This window comes from Chaetura pelagica, unplaced genomic scaffold, assembly GCF_000747805.2.
Source record: "Chaetura pelagica isolate M959 unplaced genomic scaffold, ChaPel_1.0 scaffold20, whole genome shotgun sequence".
Lineage (NCBI taxonomy): Eukaryota > Metazoa > Chordata > Aves > Apodiformes > Apodidae > Chaetura > Chaetura pelagica.
In genome coordinates this window covers 1,294,886-1,302,590 of record NW_009951958.1, presented here as the reverse complement: position 1 = coordinate 1,302,590, position 7,705 = coordinate 1,294,886, and positions in this window count along the sequence as shown.

The following is a 7,705-nucleotide window of genomic DNA, read 5'->3' as shown; positions in this document are numbered from 1 at the left end:
GTTCTACTACAATTAATTCAAACTCTACCCAGACACAAAACACTCAAGTTGTAGCACTGTGCACCAAAAGTTCATGCAGTCCAACATTCTGCCAAATGACAACTTATGAACAGAAAAAGCTTCAACTCCCTACTATGGACAGCCATTTATCTGCATTCCAAGAGTTTATGACTCAGTATTGCTCTTGCTACGTTATGCTGCTTTATTTCATAGCTGAGCTTTACCTCTTATTTATGTTATTGGGTCCTCTTACACTATTCAACATGGGGGAAGGGGATTATTTAATTTCTAAAGTCAGCCTACAGTAGCTAATTTTTTTTCTGCAAATCTGAATAAAATTATCTGTTGTTTGTTAAAAAACAGAACTGCAGAATCAAGAGAGATTCAAAATCAATTACCATAAAATACCTGAAAAACATTCAAAACGTAATGCTTTGCAGAGTTTATAAAATCCCAAATACACTGACTAGCTGTAGTTTTATTTAGTAAGACAAAAGAAGAGGAAAAAGGAATCTTAAGTGCATTGACTTTCCAGGAATTCAATTAGTCTATTACCAGGTAAAGTCTGGCTTTCTGTGTAACACTACAAACACGTTTAATATTCACAACTGATTTCCAAGCTAGAATCCTGCTAAAGAATGGGCAAGCTGAAGTGAAACAATAACACAGAGATATGACTAGCAGCAGACTAACAGCTGACACTGCACAAACGTCAGCTGCATAAACAGAAACACTGAACACTTTTTCAGAAAATCGAAAGTACACATTCTGACACAGCATCTGTACATTTTACAGCACCATGTGGATACCACAAACTCCTCCAAACAAGGAAGTCTTTCAGTTCAAAGTGTGTGCACTGCTCTTCCCATAAGACAACATAATGCAGACTCATGGCCAGCAGACATGTATGCAGTAACTTGCTTGACACTATCCGAATAGCATTTTCAGTTGGCATTCTTGAGCTTTTTCACTCCACAGTATTTATGCATGGGGAATACTCAGGATCAAATATAACATGTATCAGGCATACACTTCCGATCACAAATGGACATATATAAAACATTAAATAAAATTACATAATTGTTTAAATAATTATATTGTTGTGAGGCTTGAAAAAACTCTGGTCAGAGTCTAATTAACTGTATAAACACAAAACGTGAAGGAGGAACATAAAAGTAAAAAATTCCAAATGTAATTCTTCCTAGTATTATCAATTTCTCTGCAGCTGTGGAGAAGAAATCCCATTTACAGTAACTGAAGCACAGCAGTCTGTGAGGTATTATAGACTGTATGGTTCATTTAGAATACCATTAGAAACAACCAGAATTTAATATAGGTTTTAAATACAGTTTTGCAATAATTATTCCACTACTGCCAAGAAAGATGCCAGAAGTATTATCAAAACATCTGTTGAAAGTAAGAATTCCTGCACATTACTTTCCTCCCTACAATGCTGACCTTTACTATAAGCATTATCAGCTGTCACTTACAACCCCAAGATAAAAATAGAGAAATGGATTTCATGCATGTCAGGATGAGATTTAGTGCAATTTTTAAAGAAATAGTCCAAGAGCCTAGAGGGTATTTTTAAAAAAATGTCTTACAAAAAACATTAATATGTTCTGCAATAAAAGGTAGATTTTTTTACACTAAAAGGCATGTTACATGCTAAAAATTCTCAAGGATTTCTTCAAAAAGGACATTATGAACATAAAACAGGAAAGAAAATATCTTGATTTTCAACAAGGAATTTTGAAGGAGTTCTTTATCAGTGAGGTAACCTATGCAAATAGTTTTATAGCTAAGATTGCAACAGTCATGTCTAATAAATTGAGTAATGATGCATCATCTTAACTTTTGCTTAAATGAAGAAGGTACACCATTACTGAAATTTACTTTAGCAATGTCACCCAAGATAGACAACAGCAATATCTAAGGTTGAAATGTTCTATGTTCCTTACACATCACTCTGTGTATCCTCATTTCAAACAGAGGTGATGAGGCAGTTAAAAAGAGACCACTAAACACATCATCAGTAATGATGAATTCTATTCAGCAAGTAAGTTTAAATATAACATACGTGTGTTTTTTACACCACATACAAAACTGTGGAGGGCAGGCAGGGAAGAAAAACTGATGTGACCTCATCTTGCCAGATCTCCAATTTGGACTGTCCAGATATTAGTGTCAGTCATTTGGTCCTTGCTATGAGCTGGCTCTCTGGAGGCCCATGTATGCCCTGCTTGCTGCAGCCCAGCTCCCAAGGCCAGCAGGAGACTATACTGTACTACAGGCTATTAATGTCATGCTGGCTCCCCAGGCACTTGGGTACAGACCTGTCCCTGCCACTCACTTGGCAGAGCCAGGCTTTCAACACCAGCACCTAGAAAACCAGAAGTAATATCACTAGCTCTCTTGCCTAGGTTTGACATCAGAGATCCAGCAAATCTAACACAGGGCCATCCCATGTTAGGAATGAACAGTAAGACAGGAAACTATCAACAGATCATTTGCTGCAAAAATCACTACAGTTGAGACTTCTTCATCTTGTACCATACACATACTCTTTTCCTTTTACCTAGGTTTTGCTCAAGGATTTAGGATTAGGATCTGCTGATAACATAAACGGATCAAGACTTACTGAGGTGTCCTTACAGTGAACTGTGTGTCTCTGTGTATATATATTTATATACACACTTTTTTTTTTTTTAATCCAGTTCCAGGCAGAGTCACAAAATCTGCCTAACAGGCAGATGCAACCCAAGTTCTCTCTTCATCTTGCTTTCATAACTTTACCTGACCCACAAGTAGGCCAGTCCAATCTAAAAATGAGGTTTTGCTCAGCTGCAAACATTCTTCCCAGGGAGAGCCACAGTGCCAGCTTTTGAGTCACACGCACCTGCACCTCAAAAACTGTACTAAGATCACCTTACCAATGCTGAGCAAATTTCTAACAGTAAATGCTTTGGCATCTGGTAGCATGGACTGTTTCTGAATCAGTGGCATAAAGGTCAAGAAGCCTATATCCAATTACCAAGCCTTTCACTGCTTTCAGAAGCAAGAACTGTTTGTATTTTTAACATTCATACGTAACTATTTAATGTAAAGAATACATGAAATAATTATTACTAAGAGACACAGCCCATGCTGATTCCCAGGATAAAAAAAAGCCACATCCCAAACAAAAACACAATAAGAAAGTCAAAGCAGTAAATAATCAAATCACTGGGCAAAAAAGACTGAACTTCATGAAGTATTAGTTTCATTAGAAGTGACTAGGTGCACCTGCTTATGGTGCAGAATGTGATAAAAGCAAGCGGATCTAGCTTGCTGTAAAACACAAACATTACAAGAAGGAATCAGGTAAGAACAAGATCCTGAACTATTACCTCAATGCTAGCAATGACAGTTTAACCCATGACATTAGTGCTTATTTACATTTACAATCATAATGATCATATATAAATTGAAGGGTCCTTCTGACAGTTCTGCAAGAACTTCAGCACTGAATCCCCCAAGTTAGACTTACTCATTTAAGTCTAAATGCCTCACAAAACTTACACTGCTTTCTTCAAACTCATATGCCCGAAGGGCAGAACTTCTGATAGACACTCTCCACTGATTGTGTACGTCAGCAATCAATAACTATTGCCTGGGGCATCTCCCTTTTATCAGCCAAAACGGGTCCAGCAAATGGCTCAGCAACAGCAGAAATGACTACAGATATTTCTTGCATCAGTTTATACCAATTTCAAGAAGTAACAACTTTAATGTGTCTGAAATATCCCACCCATTAGGTCTAGACAGAATAAATGCTGACCATTATGAGACAGTTAAGATCTTTAAAGAAAAAGTCCTTCCTGTCACCATGTTTCCTGGTGTAGTAATTGGGTGCAAACAGCTGTGTAAGCTATACTCTTCATGACAGTTTTCCTACTTTAATAACTGTCAAGCTAAACACCACTCAGAAGAATACTCAGAGTAGTTTTCAAAGCCACTAATTAAAAATCGGAACAAAAATTTAAGAGCCATTGTGTTTTTTAATTAATACATAAACTTCCTCACACAGAATTGCTCACCATGCTTTGACGTTGGACCTGTGGAGTAATAATGTTGGGTACATCATTCTTTTCCTCAGTACTATTTTGGCTAGTCTCTACTTTTATGCTTATGCCAAGTCCTGCTACCAGAGCTTCAGTCAGTCTTGTCACCAGAACAACCACGCCTCTTGAAAGAGGAACAGACTGAGATGGAAGAATTTCAAAACCTGTATAGTAAAGGTTGAGTTTCATCCTAATTCACATTTTGATCTATTTATTGCCCCGGCAAAATCTAAACAGCTACTGCTCTAGAACAGCAAGAGCACAAAACACAGCAGAGTCAGTTTCCCAGAAGGTTTTTTTACAGTGAAGAATGCAATTTCAGAGTTACTCAGATGCCGCTGAAGGATTTAGGTAGAGGAAGTTACTCGGTGTTTAATTTATGTACCTTGGTCTGCTTTTATTGTAAGGCCCAACCTATTTCATATAAGCTGACATCTGAACTCATGAGCAAGGTGCAGAACCAGGGCTCTCATTTGCATATGAGTTAGCAAACACAGGCAGAAGCAAATACTAGATAAAGCAGAATCTGTCTTGTCCTTGCCAAGGGCTGCACAAACACTCTTCAAAACTGGCAAGACCAGAGGCAATGGGCACAAAACTAAATACGGAAGGTTCTGTAGGCACATCAGTAAAACACTTTTTTACTGTGAGGGTGACTGAGTACAGGCACAGGTTGTCCAGGGAGGCTGTGAAGTCTCCATTCTCAGAGACACTTGAGCCACCTGGACATCGTCCTGGGCAACTGGCTCTAGATGGTCCTGCTTGAGCAGAGGTGTGGACCAAATGACCTCCCACAGTCTCTGCCAGTCTCATCCATCTGTGATTCTGCAAATCACTTCATGATCTTAATCACACAAACAATAATGATTGTGAAAACACTGCAGTCAGGCTAAGATGAGGCTGGGAGTATTCAACTTTTGCTCTCTCCAACCCACTTCGAGCCCAAAGAAATCCAGGTATTTTTGACCATTTCACATAAAAATAGAAAAGTCTACTAATGACCCCAAAATAAAAACTAACCTGCACTCTAGCACTCACCTAGAAAACATCAACTGTTCTGCTCTCACGAAATCACCACACCTCTCATATACATAAACCCTTTACTAGTAGAGTTCATCAACCCTGTTCATGCTTTTCCCTCTTCCACAATACAAAGTTTTTTCAGAAGACAACAACCACTTTGAGCCCCACCAGCACCATCTGTTCTCTAAAGACAATGGGTGCTCAATATTGTAACATATGCAAAGTCTTCTTTCTGGGCTGCAGGGAGTGGCTAAACACTGGCTCTGCTGTATACTGATTCAGAGTCTGGGATGAAATAAAAAATATTTTCCTCCACATTATATTATACATTTAAAGCAAAAGACAATAAAACATGAATTAGCTTGAAGCTTCAGAAATAAAAGGTTAAATTTAGATATTTTTTGTACACAACAGACCATAAAAAAATTATCTTGGGCTATCTACCATAACCACAGTTACTGTCCATTTATTAATGCCTCACAAAAAACATTTTGACTTTTCACATATTTTAATAAAGAACATAATTTTCCTTACTAATATATAGCAACCATAGCATACACATAATAATACATGCAGGAAGAACTCCCTGTTAAAAGTGAATTTTACTAAAATGAAGAACTGTTATTACAGGAACAAAACAACCTATAAAGAACGTCATTTACCATGGTCGTATCTCTACTAAATACTGAAAATCCCACTGTAATGCTCCAACAGATTTAATCACTACATTTGTTCTACTACAGCTAAACTGTAGTTCATATTAAGAATTCATTTTTAAAATTCTGTCATGTAATTGTTTACATAATTATTTTGGTTTTTATCTCTGTTGGCACAGCAGGCTCCTCTCATCTCATTTACTAGGAGCTATGCTGTGCTCATCTGAACTCAGACAGTTCTGAGGGCCTCAAATTTTATTCCATTTTACAAATTCTGATTTTCTCTTCAGAAAATTTTTGCCACCTACTAGACAGTGACATGGAGCTTAGACAAGATGAGCCAGTTCTCAATATCTTACAAATTCTATTATCATCACTATCAGTCTCAAAATACAGTACTTTCCAACTGAGACAGCCACACCTCCCTCCTCTGCTTGAGAAACTTAAAACCAGAAAGTTACTTTACTGTTACTTAGCTCCAAAACGCATGCATAACCTCTTCTTACCTCAACAGTAACAATCACAAAATGGAGTCACTGACAGACACATCTGCATTTAGCTCACAAGAATAGTATTTTGAAATTGTGTTTTAGGTTGGCTTATTAGGTTTTGGGTTTTAGGGGGTTTTTCTTCCCATCCACATGAACAGCCAACTATTCTGAGTTGGGGATTTGGTCCCTATGGGTCTAATCACTCTAACCTGACTTCACTCACCTAGAAGATGCCATCACTGAACTTAATCCCCATTTTTCATTCATCTGAAAGCCATTAATGCCAAGTAAAATTTCTGCTTTTGTTAGCCACTGTTCACAGGACTAAAACACACAATGGTGCTAATCCAAGCCTGACAATTCTCCCTGACTTAGGAGACACCAGACACCATCATTACAGATGTTATATCAGGCTTATTGTAATAAATTCTGTGCACTCAGATTGATTCAGTACAAGAATCCAGTATACTTCCTAATACTCCCATTAGTCTCACATTCCTCTTAGGCAGAGGAAACAATTAATCCATGGTTTATAGACTTGTCCAAAATCACAAGTTAGAAAATGAAAAGCTAAGAAAAGCGTCTCCAAAATCTGGGCTTCCTAATGGACAGGGGGAAAGGAAAAAAAATAAAATAAAAAAAATGAATTATTTTTAGGAGTATCCTATTCTAAAACTAAATAGCTCTGATGTCGGTTTCTGTGTGTTAGTCAAAGTTGAACTAAAAATGTATCTGATTTACATAATTTATTACCTACCAATTTTGGTAAAAGAGGCTTACCTAGCAAAGGGGCATAGCTTGCCCCATTACATTCTTTCCTCATAAGAGTATATCCTATTTGTCTCTTTTAATAGCCAGCCAGCTGAAAAACCTAACTCCTAAAGTCAGCTGGTTACAATCCTTTAAACACCAACTGCCTTTACATTCTGTACAATTACCACATGACTTCCAAGCCAAACCCACAGCTGCACACGGTAAATTTGGGGGGGAAAAAAAAAAAAGGGCACCCCACCTCCCCCCCACGAAATATTGCCTGTGCAATACCACACCATGTATGTGGTTAGGCACAGCAGCTAAAGAGAGCCCTGAGATGAAATACTCCCAGAACATAGCTACACTGCATGCTCACAATACGGGCTGGAATCAGCCCTCCTGGAAGGAAGACAGAAGGCTCTTGCCATAAAAAGAGCCAGGATTCTTAAACATCTGAAGCCAGGCTTAGGGGAAAATGACTGACAGGCAACAGCTGAGAGTATTTTGCATTGATCCTGTAACATCCTGACATTCCAGGCAGGGTGATGGTGAAGGAAGCTTTCTGATGACATAAATAAACTCGAAATCTTGAAAAAATTATTTTAAATATTTTAAAATCAGTATTCCCGGCTCAGCTCAACCCATCCCCACCGAAAGCCAAAAATACCACCCATCCCCC